At 37.6% G+C, this 23,675-nt stretch overlaps 1 long non-coding RNA gene across 2 annotated transcripts in view; it reads right to left on the reverse strand.

The window, feature by feature from the left end:
• Positions 1 to 19,574, reverse strand: part of LOC122181556 — a 63,407-nt gene extending 43,833 nt beyond the window's left edge. For both annotated transcript variants that reach the window (XR_006179478.1, XR_006179476.1), the window contains exon 1: positions 19,375 to 19,574. This is a non-coding gene — a long non-coding RNA (uncharacterized LOC122181556). The remainder of the gene's footprint in view (positions 1 to 19,374) is intronic.
• Between the last annotated feature and the right edge of the window lie 4,101 nt (positions 19,575 to 23,675).

The raw sequence follows: 23,675 nt of genomic DNA on the forward strand, positions 1-23,675 counted from the left end.
CTCTAATGATGAATTTTCAAAAATCTAGGAATAGGTTATTAAGTAACTTTGTCAAATACTATTTTAGCTCTAATCATAATCCAGAAGCTGAGAAGATCTTTATCTTGTCTAGTTTGCTCCATGTGTCGCTTCTTTTGTGAAGGCGAAATCTTCTGTAGCAGCAGAATTGTTTTAAACACAGAGCTGACTCTCATTTCTTTTCTTCTCCCCCTAAAGCTCTACTAAATATCCCAAAAGTCATCCTTCCTCTCTCCTGAATAAATTTGCATACCCCTTTAATAATTGCAATTCTCTTCGCGTATAAAATATAAGGTGGGATGTGCTAGTTTTATTAATATAGTATGTATATGTATATGTAATCTCAAGGACTTGTTAGGCATTATTCTGTTTTTGTTCATTGGTTTTACTGGATCTTTAACTTGAAAAGTTGGCATAAGTAGTTGCACGTGCTCATAATGGACTAACAGCTTTTTATAAAAACTATGCATTAGGTACAGTTCTACACAAAATGTCTTGCACGAGTTTTCCACAAATTGACCATGGGTTTATTTTCTCCACAAATTATCCATTATGTTTGAAAATTTTGTTAAAAGCAGCTTTGAATTACTTCTGACCCATTAGATTAAACACTTAATAACTTAATGGGAGGTCACATTGTTGTGCCTGTATGAGAGTGAGAGAAAGTAACATGGCTCAATATGTTGAATAAATACGGCCTCCAAATGCTCGTTTCCCAGCTTATATAAATTCTTCGTATACAGAAATGAATCACTGTATACCATTCATTGCTATTTTTTAACTGGGAAACTGATAAATATTTTTACGACCACAGGTAAGCAGAAGGCTCATTTTTTCCACTCCACAAAACTTCTACAGTTCAAAACTTGTTCTGTTCCACATTAAATTTCAGTGAAACTTAAGAATGAAGAGATCTGTCTGAACTGTTGATTTACTACTGAATGGGAAAGAGCTATTCTGGAGTCAGTATATCTGTTTTTGATGAAAAATCTCCTTTTAATCCTTAGAAATGTTTTCCAGAGGAGTTTTCATAAAAAATGGTGTAACTTCATTTCAAGTGCAACTTCATGAACCACTATTTTCCAGCTTGACAGAGAAGTTGATATTCAAAGGCAGCACTACTTGTGAATTAGAAGTCAAACATGAAGTGAAATCTTTTTACGTTTCTGGTGAGAAGTGGCACTTGATCCTTGAGGCAAACAACTTCTCTTCAACCTACATGACACATTACATCACATTACTAACAAGTGCACTGGCAAGGCTAGAAGATGAAATGCCACTTTCTGTTAAGTTAAAAGTAGGGCACATTTTTCCATTTCTGAAAGCTCTATCATTTCATATAGTTGCTCCTGCAAATGAAAAATGGCAATGCTCCTGTACAAAAGTGATCTATGTATTAGAGGAAAGCAGCTTATGTTGAGCAGTGTGGCACAAGAAGATGCCAAGCTTTTCATGAGGAGAGCATGTAGCACAGTCATGCGGAGATTTACAGAGCCTCAAAAATTTAGTATGCTAAGTGTTTCATTTTGAACTAGACAGGAGGATGAATAAAATATAATTATGGTTGTATTTTTATTTTAGCAAGCTCAAAAAGCTCAAAAAATATAGTGATCTTGTAGATGGTAAAGATACTTTCGGTACCTAGATGGAAAGGAGAGAGAGGACATGCAGACATTTTTGGTTTTGTTTGTCAGTATTCTGATCAGAATAATACAGCCAGATTTTGAGATTGTTATATGGCTGTATGTCTATGATAAATCATATAGAGTTGCCTAGATTTCTTTATTATTGTATTGCAGTGTCTGAAATATTCTCAATTTCCTTTGTTTTATACTAAAATGAATAAAAGAAAGCAAGCTTAATACATCTTCCCACAGCGCAGCAGTCAGGGAATGAGCAGAAGGAGTTTCTCATCTCACACCACTCTGAATCTGTAACAGGAGCATGGGTTGCCCACTGGCTTCTCCAGTAACTTGTTTTTTGCTTCCTTAAGCTGGAGGAAGGAAGGCTTATAAAAATGTTTCAATCGATACTAATAGGTTTTCTTTTGTAGATATTTCACTGCAACTCTGATGTCTACATTGGAGTTTTTCTACATAGGACTGAAATATTCTTCCATAGAGGTAACAGAAAGAATGAAGAGAATTATTTTCTTTGTCCTATGCCTTTGTCCGAAGGCAAAAAAAGTTGCCTTTTTTTTCTTTCATTTTAATGTCTTTGACACAATTTTATTTTTAAGGTTTTGCATTGGGGACATAGAAAAACAGTAAAACTTAAATACAAGTAGTAAGATGTGGTAAAGAATGAAACTCTAGCTCACAAAGGCTTCCACTTACAATAATAATAAAGGCTGGAATTGTAATTAGCTTTTTTGGAATGTTTTTCACTCCAGCTGCACCAGACAATACTCTCACTTGTAGTTATACATACAGACATATCTACTTATTTTCCTTCACGTTGCAGCATGTGTACTTCCCTAATTGGCAGCTTGCCATGTATCTGGGGAAAACAAGATTGTATTAGCAAGAGGGAGAGACTCAGGTCTGCTCTGAACAAATATCTTAGTCATGTTAATGAAGAAGAGATTTAAATTATATTTAGTAATTTGTATCATAACACAATATTAGAGCCCACATATGGAGAGCAATGATTTGCAAATAATCAGAAGTCCAACTCAAAATTCAGGCTGCCCTTGCAGGACTTCATATTCAGACAAACTTCTAGTGTCAATCAGTGGCGGTTCTATGTAGATAACTAACAAGAGTGGATACATTTAATAAAGTCACTTATTTTTATCTTAATGTTGGAACTGAAATCAAACTACACCATAGATAGAAGCAAGATGAATGAATACAATGAACTAAAAAATAAACATTCCTTATTAAATTCTAGAACAACAACAACAAAAAGATTAACAGCCCACACATAGCACATATCAGAGAAGAGCTAATGAAGTAATGAGTTCTATCAGGTATGTATCACTGGACGCATTGTTATTGATCACTTGGCACCAAGTTTATGTGGCTTAGCTAGGCTAGTGTGGTATAACTTATTTCACTGCAAGTTCTTTGAATAAATTATACCTCCTGTGGAAACTCTTGGTACATATTGTATTTCTCTTTCAGCATCATGGCTTATTGTCAGAAGAACTAGGGAAGTGATTGTTGCCCTGTACTCAGCAATTGTGAGGTTGCACCATGAGTACTGTGTTCAGTTTTGGGCCTCTTGCTGCAAGAAAGACACTAAGGTGTTGGAGTGTGTCCAAAGAAGGGAAATGAGGCTGGAATGCAATGCTTATGAGGTGCATCAGGGGGAATTTGGATTGATTATTCTGGAGAGATGAGGCTCAGAGGAACCTTATCACTCTTTACAACCTCCCTGAATGGAGATTGTAGCAAGGTGGGCGCCAGTCTCTTCTAGGTGGTTAGAGACAGATGAGAAGTAATGGTTACAAGTTGCACCAGAGGAGGCTTAGGTTGGATATTAGGAAAATTTATTTTCCAAAAGAGTGGTTGAGTATTGGAACAGGGTGCCCAAGGAGTTGGTGGAGTCACTGTCTCTGGAGGTTTTCAAGAAACAGGTAGATGTGGTGCTTAGCAATATGGTTTACTGGGCATGGTGCTAATGGCTTGATGGTTGGACTTCATCTTAGAGATCTTTTCCAACCTTAATTATTCTATGGTCTTAAGCAAAACCTATCATGAATAGAACCAACTGTAACTCTAGATCTTGTGTGAGAAGTCAAAGATTTTGATGGCAAAAGAAGTCAAGTTGTGCCATATATGTATTATGTATGGAAGCAATAAGGTCTAACTAGCTCTCTAAGTTGTAGAAGTTGTTTTGCTTTTTCTTTTTGTAGCTCTTTTTAAGTGAGCATTTTCCTGTCTTAAAATATTACAGAAATCTAAGACTTCTTAAAAGTAATTTCAGGCAGGCTTGGTGTTGCACTTAAATTCTGCTGTCTCTTTTTTTGTTTGGTGCATGAAGAGTGCTTGTGGCAAGTCAGGTGCTACAGATGATTGACAGAATCATAGAATCATTTGAGTTGGAAGGGACTCTTCAAGACCATCTAGTCCAACTACTCTGCAACGAACAGGGGCGCCTACAGCTGGATCAGGCTGTTCAGAGACCCGTCCAGCCTGATCTTGAATGTCTCCAGGGATGGGGTATCCACCACCTCGGTGGGCAATGTATTCCAGCCGCGTCAACCATCTTTAGGGAGGTTCCTAACATTTACTGTTAATAATTACAGACAGCAAAGTACTGTTTATTATGGAGACTTTATACTTGCCAGCATAAGGAACTAAAAGAGTAACAGTAATTGAATTAGACTCCCAGGACTTTCTCACATGTACTATCTGCGATAGCTTGCCTAAGTCTGTACTGAGTGGGCACTCAATCAAAACTACTTGGAAAGAGTTGAAAGGAGTATTACAACATGAATCAAGCAGTTCTGTTTTAGTTCTGTAAAACCAAGATGGTCGTCAATTAACATTAATAAATTTATGATTCAATCGTTAGTGATGATAGGAAGAAACTATATTAAGAACAGCAAAATTGTATCATATTTATTCTTATGTTGCATTTTCTAGCTGATTTCTTGAATTAAGGAGTTTAGTAACCTCCCTGCTATATTCAGCTGTGGGAGGGGGAGGACACTTGAATACTTGTAATCTACTAATGTAACAGTTGATGTGATCACCAGGAGTTTGAAGAAAACTTGGAACTGATACAGCTGAACTTCAACCCAACTTTGCTATGAACTTATCCAGTGTCCTCCTAAAAGACATTAATGTCCATAAAGAAAACTGGATAATTTTTCTTCGTTTTCCTCATTTACCCCTTCAGTTTCCAAATACGGTAGATGGGTTTAGCTAACAAAACAAAAGCATGGAGTAAAAAATTTTCCCAGGATCTCCTAAGCATCCTCGCTATCCTCTTAAGTACTTCTTATTTAGGTGTTTTAGGTGTAAAAATCCTGCTATTACACGATCCATGTTGTATTTCTCATCCATTTTTATCTAGCTCACTTCAGTCTGTCTGCTGGCTGGTAGTTGTGGTAACACTAAAGAGAGGATACTTTTCAACACTGTTCACAAAATATAGTGTAACTATATCTTAATCTCCTTTATCATCCTCCACTGAATTCTCTTTGTCTTTTCTCATCACCCAAATCTCTCTTCTTACACTGCTATGATTCTGGTTTACAGTTTTGAGGATGAGCCCATCCGTCTTTTTAGTCCTTTTCCAGGGATTTCCAGTGAGAAATCATGTATCTTATAATCTTACCTCCAAAAATAAAATAAAATACGAGTTGTGATTCAGCATAGTGATTTAAAAATGACATGACCTAACATGTCATTTTAAGGCTGCTTACAGGATAGTTAATAAATACTTAAGTGCCTGCTTACATCTGAAGTTTCCATGAATCTCTCTCAGTTTGAAATTAGTTCTGTTAATTTTTCGTAGCAAGCCACTTACTGAATATTTGGTTTTAGTAAGGATCCTTTAATAAATACAGAAAATACCTGTTAGGATCAGGGTTGCAGGACCCGTGGGTAAATCATTCTTATGAAGAAATAAATGAAGTGTTTCACTAAGAAATATAAATTGAAATTTAATTTCTTATTCAAGAGAAGAGAGGAATGAGATGTTTATATCAATGTTGCTGGAACAGATTAATGCTGGTATGTTGAAGAAAATTTTGTAAAGATATATATGTTTTTGGTCTCTGTAGAAGGTAGACTAGCCAACTGTGGAAGGCAAGAGTGCCCAACTTCCATTTAAGTTGGTTCATAGCAAATTTTAAGATTTGATTTTAAGCAATATGGAAATAATTTGAGGAATAAGATAATTAATATTCTCACAAAATTATGTGCAAGTCTGTCATAATATCACTCGTTAATGCTGTGTTTAGGAATTGTGTTCTTGATTTATCAAGATAGAATGGGTGAGAATGGGAATGATGATGAGTGAGACATCTTTTCTTATTGATTTTAGAGTGGAATAATATTCATGACTTTTCTGAGGCTATGCGAAATATGTTTTCTGTACATAGATGTTGTATAGCATAGATGATCTGTAGATGTTCTGATTTTCAACTAAAAGGTTGAGTTCTACCATGCCACCATATTTTAAAGATTAAATCCATACAGTAATATACGGAATACAATATCCATTGTTCATACTTCTTGAATGACTTGGAATCATGTGTTAACATGATGAATCCAGATGGGATGTTCAAATACCAAACTCCATTTGGTAATAGCCAGATGCCTTTCCTGGAGAATGGGGAAGGGATTCTCCAAATAGCAATTTCATAGATGAATTGACCTTCAAATTTTGACAAACTGATTCAAGAGAATAGTGAGTAATTTACTGTCTGCATTCAGGCAAACTTGATCAAATCTCATTTCAGCTTTTGGCTTCAGATGTGGACTTTATCATCTGACCCCAAATGTTTGTGGTTTTCTTTTCTAGCTTAAATTAATAAATAAGTGAAGGTAAAATTTACCTGACAACTAAACAGGTTGTAGCGCTCCAACTAGTGTTCATACAGGAAAAAAAAAGGAAAGAGAGGGAGTAGAGAACGGGTAAGAAAAAAGCAAGATGCAAAATGTACCACTACCTTTAAAGAAAGTTACATTGCCAAATGATTAGCAGTCAATCAGAAAGGCTGTATCAATAAACAAGAGATACAGTTATGAGTGTTGCCATATTTGCAGAAAATGCATAGCTATCTTTTTTCTTTCAAAAAACAAACCCAAAACAAAACTCTTCAGTTAGGCTACCTTTGAGCCTTACACAAATGTCACTACAGTGGGCTTGCAGCAGTGCAGAGACTGTAAATATGTTTTGACAGCTGGTACAATCTGAGGGCTTCTTAACAAAATGGGAAAGAATACAGATTTTAATTCAGAAATATTCTCATGTAATAAGAAATGCCCAATATCTTCCAATGTAGAATGCTTTTTTTTTTTAATAAAGTGAATCTCATTGCTTGTCATAAAATAAAGTATGAGTTTTCAAACAGAAAAATTGAAAAGTAGGTCTTCTCCCCCATGTTTCTCTTCCATGCTGTGTTACTCTCACTTATTTTACTTTTGTGCAGTAAGGGAAATGCCAGCCAAATGAAGTTTCTAAATATATAATACTGTATGATATCTTTGGCAAGATGGGATATGCAGTTCAAGTCTTCTTTATACTCACCAGCTCTTTCTGTAGAAAGCTAAGAAAAGGAGCAGGAAGGCTCAGTGTGATCTTGCAGCCAAAGGCCACAACCTCCTCTCCCTTAAAAAAAATCTCAAATTTTCTTAACTGCTCACCCATCACAACACCCCCAAAGCACATGGTGAATCCAGAGGGTGTCCAGCAGGAAACGTGCTGTCTGTTCTGTGTAAATCCCAAAGAAGGCAAGAAAGGGAGAGAATGTAGGTACCACATAGTGCTTTACGCAGCAGAGGAGAAAAGAGGAAGCTCTTTTAACGCTATCAAGTTTAACTCACTGAATTTCCTATGGTGAATTTGAAGGCCTTTAGTTTTTCATAATCTACTTATGCAAGGTGGCAGTCTTTTTCCATCTTCATGTGAGCTGGAAATATGTGATGGAGTCCTAACCCACAGAAGCCTTAGGGGATTACCCTACTTTGGTTTAACCTTCACTAAACTAGTTGCCACAGGACAGACTGTGGGAACAGGTATGCTGCCATCTTGGAGAACCAATTCAGTTATATAACTAAGAAATATTTTCATGAATGGGATGTGCAGTTTCCCTTGACCTATTTCTTTCTTAAAATTCAGAATTCTTTGTCTAGTACAAAGTTAATTTGTTCTTCAGCAGAAACTTCTTGATCCCTCTAGCTTGGATCTGGAAACAAAATGCCAGATGAGTCTCACAGATTGAAGGTACCACTGTCCCATATTTTGAGTTATTGAAATTTCAGGAGTAAATGTTCTCTTTAGCATGATATTTTTGTGTTTCGAGGAAATCTGACTGTCATTTTGCAAGTGAGAAAACTATGAGAGACGGTTCAGATTGCAAGTTGGTGATTTTCTTGCTATTTCCACTGATAATGAAAATGCAGATTTGAAATCCTAATCTATCTTGTCTGAACTTAATAAAAATATTTGTCTATCTTTGAAAATGCTCCATACGAACACCATTTTAGTTGCATATGTACTTGGAAGTAAAACAACAACAAATCCGAACAACTAAAACAAGCCTTCACAAAATCCTCACAAATCTCATCCTGTCCTCAGTAGCATTTCCTATTTAGATCGACTAGATCCAACTTACATGTTGTGAGTCTATCCTTTGCAGGTGAATACTAAGAGGAGGGTTGGAGCTTGTGACCCTTGAGGTCCCTTCCAACCCAAGCCGTTCTATGATTTTAATGAAATGGCAGATCAGATTGATGAGGAGCAGCTCACCAAGTGAATTTCACAAGGAGAATGTGGATTGTTTGTTTGTTTTTGGTTGGTTGGTTTTCTGGTTTGTTTTTGCTCTGGAACACAGCCAAGATCTGACCCAAGTGCTCACTTATATTCTCTTTTCTTCACTTTCATGTCTATTGTATATTAGGAAGTAGTTTATTGGAAGAAACTTTCTCCCCCTTACACCCCCGGCACCCTCTTTCTCCCTTCCCCCCCCCCCACTCTAAGTGTTACATAAGACTAAAGTATTATATAAAAATTACAGAAGGAGACACCTCATTTTTCATTACATCTCAGTTCAACATGGAAAATAACTTTAAAGCAAATAGTGATTTGGGACTGCTTGTTTTAATTTCACTTGTTTGTGTAAAATTAATACTTAAGGCATTAAGAAGTGATCAGAAGTTGGAGGATGACTGAAATGTGTATTCACAGAAAAAGCAAGTTCAATGGTTAATTTCTTATATTTAGAATGGGCTTTTTAAAGCGTGTGTGAAGGCACTGATAGTTCGAAATAGCAAATGAATCTACAAGATGAGTGTCCTATTCCCATTATGTTTTGTTTTTTTTTTTTGCAGATTTACTATGGCGAGTAACAATTGCACCAAGTCAGTTTAGAATTTGCAGAGAATAAGCTTTATATGAATCTTCTCTGAAAGACGTTCTTTTAACATTCTAAATAGTAGACGGCATTAATTTCATGGAATAGTAGAATGGTCTCTAAGCTAAAGGAGACCTTAAAGATCATCTAGTTCCAGCCCCCCCTGCCATGGGCAGTTGCCAAATTTTTTTTTCTGTAGTTAAAATAGAAATGTGACTAATTTTGAAGTTTTATTAAATTTTATACTTGCTAGTCATTGTGAGATTAATCATATATAAACATACAAACTTCATCTCTAGTTACAGTCTTGAAAAGGATTCATAGCAGCCACATAAAGTAAGACAGTTGAAACCACTTTTTCCAGACAGTGAACTTCACAATTCTTTAACTGTTAGTACCTGAATGTCTGTTTCCACTGATACAGAGCAACCTCAGATCTAAGTGATCTTGATGAGATAGTAGGAGAAGAAAGTGTGAAAAATCATTTCATTCTGTTTATTTCAAGACCAGCTCTTCAGTGCTGTTTCCTTCATAGAGACAATGTCTGTTTTCAGTCTACAGAAGTAGTTGAATTCTCAGCTGTGCAAAAAACACAATTATGACAAGTACACTTGACCTTCAGTGAAATTAAGGAGAGTACCACCTGCACTAAATATGTGTCTTGTAAACAGTGTTAGAAGCAAAGAGATACAGTCTGGCTAGTAATCAAGTCCAGTTGCATAGCTTACTAGAATAATGACATTCCAGATTGCTTTAAAGTTTTGACTTCTAATTGTAGCCTGCGCCTGAACAAGCAGTGTTGAGTTGTTGGCATCTGCACTGTGAACAGGAGCAGTTTTTGTGCGAGATAAGGCTGTCCAGCTCTAGGAAGAGCCTGTCATACAATAAACAATTTTCATTTCTTTCTCCTGGTTCTCTTGTAGTAGAAATGTTAGAAATGAAATCAGGGAATGTAACAAAGCTGTTCTGGGACATTTTGCAGAATCCCAAGATTAGAACAGAATTAGGCTTGTGCCTAATCATAGAATAAATCAGTACAGTAAAATCATGAAGTAGAGGCTATTTTTGTGTTTGTTGTTTAAACAAAAAAAATACGCACAGGAAAAAAAACAACCTAGCAAACTCCAAAGCCAATCCCCTTAAGATTATATAGCAAATGAAGACACCTAAATTAACTCACATATAGAAGTCATAGGAGAATCAGCCTGCTCTTCATGTCTGGAATCCAAGTGCAATGTTCTAGTACGGACCCCACACACACCTCTCAAGGAAGTTCCATAAGTGTGAACCCTCGTCAGACCGCTTTTTGTGCAATTATCACCTCAAGGTAACGCTGTACCTAGAACACATGTCTAGCCCACATAAGCCATAACCACAGTTCTGATGAAGTAAGACTACTTCATTTTTTTACTTCATACTACTGCCATTCAACTCTTTTGTTTCCTTCTTTATTTTTCCTCCATCTTGATGAACATTTTGCAGCATAGCTCAGAGAGAAAGAATGCAAAGTTGGTTATTTAAAGCTTTAAATGTCTAAATCATAATATCACATTTTTTCCTAGGCATAGTTAGCTGGTATAGATCACAAAGTGCAGGACTCCTGTACTGGAGTTTTGTGTTTCCAGTAAACTTTATGCTGTAGTTACATGGAGTACATTTTAGTTAAGTGGTATCATAAGGTGAAGAAGCTAAGGATCTTAAAGTCAAAGTCCACGTTTCAGGAAGACACCAGTTCTACAAATGTGGAAAAAATATCTAACGGTCTTGAGGTGGTCGTATCTGGCTTGTGCTTTCCGCAGCAAAGTCCAATTACAAGTCCTCAGAAATCTTAGCAACCATCTACTAAATATACAATGTAGGTGAATAACACACATGGATGTGCTTTTACGTCATATGTATCGCTGACAACTGCAGAATATACTGCAGAATCTTCTATTCAATATACATGTTTTTGTAAATCAAAGTGTAAAATTATACAGAATTCATGTAATTTAGCTTTTTTATCATTAGACTCTAAGACTTGAGATTTTTCTTTAAAATCTCTGTTCAGACAAAATGGATATTTACACATAGACATTAATGTTACAATTTCTGTACAAGAAATCTTTATATTTTGGAGGAAAATCATCAGAAGTACCTTGTCTGTTTAATGGCAGTGGGTTCTGGTTGTCTCCTATTTCCATAGCAAAGAGAATTAATTTGAGAGATCAGTAGAGTTGCTAGCATACATTGCTTACTCCTACTCTATAATTCACAGTTCTGGGGAGCATGCAACAAAGCTTTATCTTAATCTTGCATCTTGTTAAACAGAATTATGCAAATGGTATACCCTTTCAAATAAGCTTTGTTTTTATTAATTTAGCGCAGTAGTAACTAATAGCAGAAAATGCATAAAATCACTGTGTGTACTTGGGATTAAAAAAAAAAAAAAAAAAAAAGCTAAGCCTTGATATTGCATATGTGCAATGAATGGTGTAGTGTAAAATACTGCACTTTGCAGCACGTGAAACCTGCACAAACTTCCCAATAATGCTAAAGCACTTGCAAAAATGTTGCACCTGGAGCAGGGAGGAGTGAAGAGGGCAAAGGTCAGCATTAGGCATTAAGGCACTGACTAAACAGACTTTACACTCGGTGAAAAGTCCAGACAACCCCTGCAGTGTCATCTTACAACTCTGGTTCTCTTCTTTTCAGGACGTAGTAATCCATAAATATACTCAAGTCACCAACAGCTTAGTTCTTCCCCCAGCCCCCTCCCCCTTTTTAACTCTCATTTTTAATTCTTACATAAAGATCTGAAATTTTAACTCTTTCTGTTTCTTTTAATAAACCTTGGGAACTGCCCTTGTCCTTCACTGTTGTGATTTGCTAGATTTCTCATCTTTTAAAATCATGTTTTGCAAATTATCTTCTTTTAAAATGGTCACAAATGAACTAAAAATTATCGATAACAGAAGCACAAACTCAATATAGGCATAGAGCATTCTCTGATTTTTTTAAGCCACTTCACAAGCTGCAAACAACTTAAATGTGTCCTTTATCTTCTGAAATAGTCTGTATGTAAAATATGTAGTATAATACTTGTTTTTGCAACTTCCTCTGACCTTAGTTATTTGGATAGACGAAACTAGTGTCAATTGAGATGTTGCGAGAAAATAATCATGTTGCTTGCTGTTGTTGCTTTTTTAATCCAACAAAAAAGTCCTCACAAAATATTTCTTAAAACTGGAAGAAACATAGAGGTAAAACACAAAGAAGTGCTTGTACTTTTATCATACAATAAAGTCTTTCAGTTTTGCATCTATTACGCTTACTAGCTGGAATCACGAGACCGAACTGATTTTAATCATTTCGTCCAATCCCATTATCCACATCCCAAGGCTTAAGGGGCTGGATGGACTGCTAATATAGTCAGGAGCCTGGACAGTACAAACAGGATGGTGAAAGAGCCCATCAATTGCACATAGCCACGCACATTTTACTGACTTCCCCCCACTATGCACAGTGCCAGGCTGTGCTTCCATACAGGATATTTCCTTCTCGCCCAGTCCGCCCTGCCCTCTCTCTGCAAACCACCCTGCAGACATGCCATGCTGCCATTTTGTTGAGTTCTTGCAGCTCTTGAACAGCAGTGACACAAGGCGATTGAAAGTCTATTTCTTTCATACTCCTCCGTATGAAAATGAATACAAACATTCAGCAGAAAATGGTATTTTCTTTTTTTGCATGGAGATCCATATTTGCTTGTGGAGAAAAGATTTTTCAATTCCATGTGTGTTACACTGTAATCTTAGTTAATCACAAAATGGTGGCTGGAGAAAATCTGTGAAACCTCATGACCAACTTCAGGCTCACTGATTTTTGCCCCTGTGTGGTGACTGTAGAATTACAGCCCAAGGATTTATAAAGTTGCCTGTTTAGTGCTGGCATTAGATTGTCAATACAAATAGAAAGCTGAAATTGGGAATATGATTTAACTACAACCAGCAAAGGGTATTTACTTTTCACTGTAAATGCAAACGGTGCTGTGGAAATTAAAGGCATATTTTAACACCATGTGTAAAGCATAGGTTTAACTTTGAGCACTGAAGTGGTTCACTACATGTCTTTTTTACTTTAATAATAAGAATATGCTCAACGCCATTATGTGATCAGGGCTTTGGTGTGTATGTACTGGCTGAAAATATTTGGGCCTCAGGTTTGGTACTGACCCACATGTGGTGCAGTGATTTGACCTGAATTTATAGCATCGCTGTCTCATGGATCTGTTTGTTAAACAAGCTGCTATTCTGCAGGAGTCAGCATTTTAAATTTAGGCCTTGTATGGCAGTGCTTTACAGTGAGCATAGAGCATCACTGCAGATGGATTAGTAAAGTCTGTTTGTCCTATATTCTGATCTTTTGTTGGCTATTGAAAAACTAAAATTCTATTTTTAAGCATGTGAAAACTAAGCTTGAACTTTGTGGACCTCTTGAGGCACACCTTTATCTGAAGCTATAGAAATAAGACAGCAAATTTACTTCATTTAACGCACGTGTACATGCATGCACGCAGAAAAACAGAAAGAGAAAAAAGACTATTGTTCTATCTAGAGTTTTACATGCTTTCCGAGCATCTGAGGTTGTCTTTGGGACACTTTGCTGTGATAACTCAATACCAGCCTCACAACGATATTCACGTATTCAAAATTTGAGTTCTAGTAATATGACGTAGATGAGAAACAAGGCAGTAGTTACATGATTTGCCCAAGGCTACAAAGCGTATTGCTGGAGAGCTGAAACCAGACCTTTTATCACATCTGCCTGGCCAATCCCAAAGTCTGTGCTTTGTTTTATGTTCTCAGACGTGTTTCTTCACGCACATGTTACTTGAACTGCATGCCTGACGTACACTAAAGGCCATGTTGCCCACTACTTTCTAATTTTTTTAAAATTTTTTAAATTTCATTTTATTTTATTTTTGCTACTTTACATTTGGAAATGGTTGGAACTTTAATAAAAAAAAATTTAACGGAAGAACATGAAGATACGTTACCTAAATTATTTTCCAGAACTGTTTGGTAGTTTTTTGGTTCAAGCTTCCAGTGATAATTTAAAACTATCAACTTCTCAAGAATAATATTAAACTATACTGGGAAGAGTTGAGTGACTTAGATATATCTAAGTTATAATAATAGTAATAGTAATAATAGTAATAATAAAACTATTCCCAAATTTTATTCTTGTGAGTATAAAGAAAACTTTGTTCTGTACTGCTTTCAACTGATACTCTTTTTCTTTCTTTCCTTCTAAAATATTCTTTCTACCCACTTACATTATCTGTGGATTACATAAACGTATATGTAGGATCTTGTGCATCTTTAGCATACTCTACTTATTAAAACTCAATGATCATGGCTATATTAGTCTCCAGATGATATCTCATTAAATCCCAATAAAACAGCAGGTTGTGATGCAATCTGTGTGCATGTTTCTATTGATAATGCTCATGCGTGATATGTACAGTATTTACAGTCTGTACTTTGCATGTAGCTCTCAGACACAAGAGAGACCATGATCTACAACCCACTCATTGTGGGTGAGGTGTGTGTACAAAATCCGCATAGGCAAGTTAGTAGCAATAGAAGATTTCAGATATTTTAAAGGTGGCACTTTGGATAGTGAAAAATATGTTTTCTATATTGTACTGTATTTTCTTTTTTATTTAACTACCATCTCCTTTACCTTTTCTGACCTTGTTAGAAAAGGGAAAGCAGCTCATCAAGCCTTAATTCACCCACACCTTTCCTTTTTTATTTGCTCTTTGCTTGAGGGCTTTTTTTTCTCTTGAATATTTCACAATGAAATGATGCTGAGTACCTGTTTGTCTGGTGTGTGATAGGCATTCCTTGTTGCACACATTCATAAGAGAAGAATTCGTAATGATTTTTGCCTGAATGCAACTAGATTTGCTGCTGTACAAATAATATAAATTAAATATTCTTAATTATTTTAGCTCATGCTAGAAAAGGTTCAAGACAAAGGGGAGATTGATGCAGTGTGCCTTACAATGGCTCTACTGATTTCTCTACTGGCCCTTCCTCTGCACATGGTCAATTAGAATTGAAAATCCTGTGCTGATTTCATTCACTGGAATTTTTAAGCAGGTCAGGAAGAAAGATGTTATTGAAAGGAAAAGTCTCATCTAAATAAGAAAAGAACACGTGGCCATCTGGTCTAACTGTACCATGCTGAAAGTCATTTTGGCTCAGCCATAGTTTGATCTTTACAACAGTTTGCCAAAATATCAAACAGAAATCTGTTTACATTAAACCACTCTGTGTTTTTTATCTATAAAAATGCAATGTGCCGTCCTCTTCCTATCTGTAATGCATGAGCTCATTTGACCCCATTACCTTGCTCAGACTGACTGTGTTTCTGGTAGACACTCAAGTTACTTCTGCTACGTAAAGGTATAAATGAAACAGTCCATCTTTTGAAAGTTTTAGAAGTAATCCTGAGTACTTTATTGTTACGATTAAAATTTGCACTTCTGCTAGAATAAGAAAAGGCTGTGACAAGCGGATGCAACAAGGGAAGCAGGAGGGGAAGAGAGGGGTTGGGAGGACTTGTATTAGAAATTAGAACTTGAAGTTTCTGTGAGTAGCACCATGGAGTCTGCACAACCACTTGAAGGCCATAAACTAAGGTATAAGCTGTAATAAACATCAAACTTTTAAGGAACAGAGTCATAAATATGCATGAGCTTCCTCAATTGCTTTGTTTTCAGCATCAGCAGCAATTTAAAAGTTTAAAGAAATCAGCAAAAAATTGAGGTCAGAATTTTCATATTTAAAAAAAAAAATAAACTCTTTGCGTAAAAACCTAAATCACATCTCTCCAAATCTCCGGTACTTGGGCAACAGCAGCTGGAGGCTAATGCCATATTTGACAAAAGTAGATAGGAGTAACCAATCCAACTCAGTTAGCAAGAGTTGTTGAACACCAAGCATTGACAAAAAGAAAACAAAACAAACAAAAAAAAAACCCCAACAGCAGGAAGCCTTATGGGGAGAAGAATGATGCACTAAATATGGATTCGAGGGTCCTGCATTCATAAGCTCAGGTTTAATGCTCAACTTTTATGTGATTAACCATTAGTTTTTGCATTGACATACAATACAAACATTGACAGTTGAAATACTCATTTGAATACAAAGTAGTATATAAATCTTCTGAAATTTCTAGGAATGGATTTGTGTTGGATTTCAGCCTTTAGGAAATGGATAAAAATATGATTGCTTATTGTCATTACCACTTAGGAAAATAAAAGTCAGCACTTCAAAATGCAGCTGCAGTCATTCTGAAATTCATTTGTAAAAAAATGACAAATTTTCCTTTTCAAGCATAACACGCCAGAAAAAATACAAAAAAAAAAAAAAAAAAAAAAAGTAGAAAGTAGCATATTAATCCTACCGAACTCATGTATATAGACATGCCTTTTATAAGCATGTACTTACATAACCATTGTGTTGAATCAGCTACTGATATTACATACAAGGTATGTAAAATGTTCCATCAAATAAGTGTTTAATTCCTTGTTTTAAAAAATACAGCAATGCAAATGTGACTGTAGCTCTCAATTCATTTTCTTTCTTTCTTTGAAATCTCTTTTCTGGAATCTTTACCTTGCCTGTAGAATAGTGCTGTCTCTAGATGCAAGCTTTTGTTTGTACACCTCTGCTGCTAAGTAAGTTTTTGTAAAGATTAAATATCTGGGCTATCAATATTGGGTCCCTTTGTTGTGTCTATTAGCAGCATTAAAGAAAATACCTAAAAAACCCCCGAGTCTTATCCTTCTAGCAAGATACTTGTTAGGGTGGCTAAACTGTAGTTTGAGACTTTCCAGGGAGTAAATTAGAAGCACACATGTACAAGGACATATCTTCAGTTCTGTTCACACAAAGTCCATGCTGAAATTTGTACCATACCATAATTTGTACCAGAAGGCGACACAAATCCAAAGAACTTGGAGAAAATAGGTCCACACAGCATATATTTAAAAACGAAATGGCAAAAACTGCTTTCAGTCTGCCTTGCCCCTGGGTGTCTGCTAACCCCACCCATAGCCACACCAGACAGAGGGCAACTATTTTGGGAGCACTGCGTGCCCAAGCCCAGCTCTTACGTGGTGGCTCTGGGCCAGCCGGCAGAAGGGCTGTGGCGGGGCTGGGCTGGCTGCGGGAATGACCAGAGCAGCCCCAGCCATGCTTCCCTCCCTCCATCTGCAGACAAGCCTGCCTGTAAAGCTTCTGACTGCTGCTGAGTAGAAAACTGCCACAAAATGGTCTTGGAGATCCTGCTAATCTCTCTGAAAGCAAATGCTAAAGTGTTTCAGTGTGACCGCCTTTCAGTTATAGGGCTGTACACTGTTTACCTTTATCCAGGGTATTGTATACGTACAGAAAATCTTAGTGTGATAGACAAGAGCTGCACGGTAATTGTGCAACTAATGCATAAACTTAGAGTAAAACACTGCAGTGACTGTAAAGCTGGAGTAGAAACCACCATAAAATCAGAAATAGTGGGGGCTGTAGCTATGCAGAGTGGAAAGTGTGTGCACATAAGCACGTGTTTTGTACAATAGCGTGCATATGTATTTATGGAGTTACTGCTTTTATTTGAGAATTACAGACAAGTCAAAACTGAAGGAGGTAGCGTAGGGAGAAAAGGGCTGTGTTTGCCTCAAATCTCCCTGCGGCCCGTCTCAGACTCCTCCTGACGTGCACATAGCAGAGCAGCAGGCTCGCCGTGCGTTGCGTGCAGGCTCCTTGATTGTAGAGGGGAAAAAAACCTGGCTGGGCTCCAGCGAGGCAGCGCAGCTCTGTTGATCATTATGTCTAGCCTTCAGGTGTCTGCGCGGTGGGCGGCGGTGGGGGAGGGGAGAAAGGAGGGCAGACAAAGAATAATATGGTGTATTTTTTAAAAAAATCGTATGTTAAAAATTCACCTCAAGATCCTCTTTTTTTTTTTTTTTTTTTTTTTTAAAAAAAAAAAAATGCTTCTTTTAACGTTCCTTTCCCCACAGTGGGAGCAAGCAAACATCTGTCCAGGAAGATTTATTTAAGCCATAATTAGTAGCGTCTGGAGTCTTTCAACAATTTCTCCTTATTGCACTTAAATTTTTTTAAAAAGAAGTCTGCTCCTCTTTCACTTAGTAACTGTTTTCACTGCATGCTTTACTGGAGATCCAACCCAGCCAGGACCGAGTCAGATTTCTATTGTCTTTGCTTTTTCCCCTTTGAATGTAGTTCTCAGGATCTAACTTTTGCAGGGGTCTGGGGGAAGCAAGCAGGGGAAAGATCTCATGAATGTTTGGAAAGAAATAGAAATCAGTGCTTCTTGTTCTGCAGTTATCGTTTGGGTTTGATTTCTTTCCCGGAGAAGGAAAAAGCTCTGCTTTGTCTGTTGCCTCTGTTTGAGAACTCTCATAAATCTTGCCCAGAAAGCAACTTGGGCTTAAGGAGATCTGGGAAGCGATTGCAATGCCTCTTACTAGGAATATTCTCTTCTTTCTGCCCCCTTCGGCCCCAGTGCCCCCTCCACCCGCCCTCCCAATGCTGTGCTGTGCGGAGCCCCACTCCCTTCCCCGCCTGCTGGGAACCCGCGCGACTGCCAGTTGCAATGGAGAGGCAGTTAAAGTTGCTTATCAAAAAGCCTCTCCTCAGGCTGAGCGAGTCCAGATATTGCACGGCAGTGTTTTCTCAGTACAGCCATAATCCGCCCTGCTCTCCCCCCAGCCGCCCGCTCTCCCCCTCCCCCCATGGAAGGGGTGGGATGGGAACCTTGCTCGACTTCATTGTTCCAAATGTAAGAGCTATTTGCCCCAAAGTGTCTTTGCTGTCTTTCATAGCTAATTATAATAACTGTCAGATGAATGCAAAGTCTGGGTTGCCCTTGCTGGCGGAGTTAAAGTTTGCTTTTATTTTTTCCCCTTGGGGACAGATCAGGCATGATTAGACACAGAGTACAAATAAAAGTGAACAACATACGTGTGTAGGGCTTTTTGTCTTTGTTTTTCTTTATGAACAAAGCAGCATGCTGACTATGTCAGGAAGCAGTGTGGCATGCAGCATGCATGCAGGCACTACCCTGGAGGAGAACTCTTTCTTTTTTTCTTTTATTGAAGCATGCAAGAAATATTTCTGAATTTGAATAACAGTTTTCATACTTGTTCATCTCATTCAAAAAAGTAACCCTCCATTTGGTGCACATAGCATTTTGACAGTTTTAAGGGATTTGCTTTTCAGGCTGAAAATAAAAAGAAATAGCCCCGTACTCACAGTTTTGTTGTGCTGTGCAGGTCGCTGTTTCCTTCCACAGACACCAGGAGAGTAGGAGGATGTCAAGGGTGCAGAATTCCAGTTTAATTCAGGAGAAATGTGCAAATATGTTTCTTGAAGTCGCCTGGAAGTCAACCACTTGTGCTCAGACATCCCATTGCTGCTCTGCATGCTATACTATCTGCAGTTCTGAATTGAACTAAATACTGCCCATGTGAAAGACAGGGGAAACACAGTCATGTGGGACACACAAATCCACTCTATTGGCTCTGAAGGCACAACTTCAGCGTTCTTGCATTTCCACCATTGGTTAACAGTTCAAGCTGAAAGAGTCTAGGTCCTCCTAGTGAGTCCGTTTTCCCTTTATGTGTGGAAGAATGACTGTAGGATTTTACAGTGACAGGATTAGTTAAGAAAGGGACTGAAGTCATCCCTTTGACTGAAGCTGGTGGGTGGGGATTGGAAGCTGTGCTTTTCTCAAGTCGACATTTTTCCTTTTTCTGCCCGTCTTCGGTATATCAGGAAATGCTTGTAGTTAACTTGGGCAGTGAGGGAAACTGAAGTGACTTTCTCCAGGTTAGGTTCAGGGATAGAGACTTTAGAGTGAGACAGATTGTGCAGTAATTTTATGGGAATTACTCTGGCTGGCTAAAAGGTAGTTATTTTCTCTTTTCTAGATTTTTAAGCATTGAAAGGTTTGTTTTAGAATCATCTAACTTGAGCATTTGCATCCCACGAGCTAGACAAATAAATCCAGCAGTCCCAAGAGCTATACTAGTAATTTGTGTGGCAATAGAAACTATTTTTTTTTTTAAGTTATTTAATCTTCTGGGAATATTATGATACAATAATATTTATTTATCATGTTACAATCAAAGTGTTCTGTATGAAGCAACAGAATTCGATAAGTATCTGTAATTGCTGATATTATGACATTTTGAGAATAACAAAACTATTAATATTAAATAAGAGGGTAGAAAATTGAGTATTCCTTATTTTGGTTAATGTCATGTGCCTGATTTAGTTATGCCAGCGTGAGCAGTAATTTGAAACGGTACTCAGTCATGTGTGACATACTTCTCCAATTAACCCTTATTAAAAAGACCTTTCTCAAATCCCACATGCATATTTCCCAGAGCCACAGAAGGCAGAGGTATGACAGATCTGTCAGGCTCAGTGTCCATTCTCTCTTTGCAGGTTTGTTTCTAGGGCTTTGACCAGTGCTGCTTAAATACCCTAAATGTGTGGCTCCTGTTGAGGGACTGCTGAACTTAGGGCGCTAATGTAGCAGCCCAAGGGTTTAAGTGGGCTTGGAAATTTTCCAGAATAACTGTTCTGTGGTAGTTAATTCATTATATGCCTCAAGAGTACACAGGGCCAAGTACCGACAAGCTACATCGTGGGTGCTCGTCTGTGTACGCCCTTATTCAGCAGCTTATGCCTAGCTCTTGGTGCCAGGAGTTCTTGTTTGTTCAGACCACCTTAAGACAATGTGCCTTTCTCTTTGGAGTTCACTCTCTTAAGCTATTTTTAGACTTTTATCATCACCTCGCTGACCAGCCTTGTCATCACTTTGTTGAACACCGTCTTCCAGGTGTAGCTGCAAAGGATATGGGAATGTTCCTCTGCAGCCTGCACCTGGTATTGCTGCAGAAATCGATATGAGCTTGCTCGATACCTAAGCACAAAAAAATACATATTTAAAAAAATCTATTCACAAACCTGACAAGAAGGACTTCAGAAAAAATGCTACATGTAGAACACTGCATGTTTTACTGCCAGCTAAGAAGGCCTATTGCAAGGCTTTCTGTGCTTGTAAGTGCTAAGAAGATGCAGAGCATTTATTCTTCTTTAGCAGGCTTACTTTAAAAAATGCTCAGTAGTAACGCATAAAAGATGGAATTAATATTTTCTTTAATTGTTGGGTTTGGGATTTGTTAATCTTCATGAAGAAAGGCAATTGTCTGGTTTGGATAAAAGGCTATAGCAGTAGCATCAAAACTTTCTCTCCTCCCTCCTAAAATGTTTTTGACTCCACTGGGCTTTCACATCTGGACTCCAGAACAGGGATGGGAGAGAACTGAGAGCCCTGGGAGACATTTTCTTTTTTTCACAGTGCTGGTGGTCTTCATAATTTGGTTACTTTTTTTGTTGTCATTTAATTCAATTAAAGTGGGAAGAAATAGTAACAAAATAAACCTTACTCCAGAGTGCAGTTAAATCTTTGTTTTCAAGACCAGTACACGGTCTTGTGTTAAATGCATCTTTTTCATCAATGTTGATTCCTGATTTTAAATGTTGGAAAGCTATTTAGAGGGAGCAAATAAACATATGAATTCATTTAATACTGTTCAGCTGTTTTCTCAAACAAGTCATGGGTGAATTTTGGGGAAATACAGGGAATCAGAAGCAAAGATTGCTCACCTGCACTTCTAAAGTCATGAGTCAAAGCCTTAGGTGATGCAAGTGGATGTGTTTGTGTATTAATACTTAGCATCAGTATTGTCTTTAGAGAGAGAAATGCCTCTGTATATTCAGTGGAGATTTTGTTCACCATATCATCTCCATTGAAAAGTAATCAAAGCTAAGACTAAAGCTACATCAGTTTAATTCTCCTTGATTAACAAACTGCTGCTTCCTCCATTATTGGATACTGGAAAGGATTTCATAACTATAGGAGTCAAAGGATGAAAGCATGATAAAATCATCACAATATGGTCAAGAACATTGATTTGTAAATACTCTTATTATGACCGTGATGCTTATGTATGTGAGACATGATGTTGCTATATAACAGAACTGTCGGTCTGGAGACCACACTGACACTGTTATGTGGTCCTCTGTGATTCCATCCACTGACAGAACGGACTTGATACTTAATTAAACTTGTGTTAAAATTCCATTGAATCAGTAAGATGTAAGCATAGGCTTAACTCCTGCCTAATAGAGGTCTTGTTCCTAAGAATTTTCACAGTTCCCTGCATGGGAACATTAGGAAAGAAAAGGCTGAAGTAAGTAAGAAATGGTCTTCACTGAAAGATCTCTTTTTTATTCACTGGAATTATTAGAGAGCATATGGTGTGAGGGGAGAAAATAGAATGGCCTTGATCCTCTTGTGTGGGGTGCATTCCCAAACTTCACAAAACAGCTCGTGATTTCTACTGTGTAACTCTGAGCACAGTGACCGTTGGTGGGAGGAAGCAATTTGCCCCTCAGCTGCTTTATCATGATGTGTGCCACATTTAGGCAAAAATCAAAACATCAGATAAATTTCTTTCAGAAATACTTTGAATAAAGGCACTTAGGCAGTGTGCTTGTTGATGTACTGTATTATATAAATAGATACTTCAGAAAGCATTTACTCTTTCCTCAGAAAATCAAACGCAATACCGTCACATGAGTAATGTAGACTTCATGTTGCCCAGTGTTTATAAGCAACACTTCTTGCTATGGAAAATGCCTACTCTTTATTGTATGGACTGTATATTTGCTTGCAACTTTGGCAGAGAATACTTGCTGTTCTGTACACCTTTGCTTTTTATAATTCAGCAGTAGGTGGTATCTGCTAAAGTTTAAATCTTGTATTAGTCACTGCTAGTAAAATCCCTCACTGTGATGACTGTTGGTAATGCATGAGAAAAGAATAAATCAGTTGGGGGGAAAAAAAAGAGAGAGATTGGGAAACTGGAAGAAGGGAAGAAGGTAGAGAAGAGGCAAAATTTCTGGTAGTGGCAAGTGGATAAGATACCAAAAGGCCATTCCACAGGGAGAAATTTCCAGAGCCTGGAAACATGAACACAACTTGTAGTGTGCGCATATATTCCAGAAATGGTTTTATACGCTAGTTAAGAGCAGCCTTACGGTAGCATGAGGAGATCTTCCAGTGCAGACGGTATAGGAGAGCTCTGAAGGAATGCTTGCTCTTGTCTCCTGCACCAAGAGGGGCGAAACTTTCTTAGAATGCTGTCTAAGGTGGTCATCTGTGCTGCATGTGAACCAGCTGGTCAGGCTGCAGTATCTCCTGCCTACAAAAAGGAAAAGAAACAGTAAAGCTGTTGGTATCATAACTGTTGGGGGAGGGGGGTTGTTGTCCTATTGTTTCGTTTCTTTGATGAACCATTGATGGATGGAAGGAATGATTTCTTTTTCATTCTGTTCTCTCCCCTTGGTATTTATGTAGATGCTATGTAGATAAGAAACAAAAGAGATACTGGGAAGATTTTCAGCAGAGTGGGAGCCAGTATCCCACTACTTCTGAAAGTCAGAGGAACTTATCCCTGTTTCCTTTATAGGCTTATAAA

Source organism: Lagopus leucura, unplaced genomic scaffold (genome assembly GCF_019238085.1).
Source record: "Lagopus leucura isolate 7727_CA_CO unplaced genomic scaffold, USGS_WTPT01 Super-Scaffold_100009, whole genome shotgun sequence".
Lineage (NCBI taxonomy): Eukaryota > Metazoa > Chordata > Aves > Galliformes > Phasianidae > Lagopus > Lagopus leucura.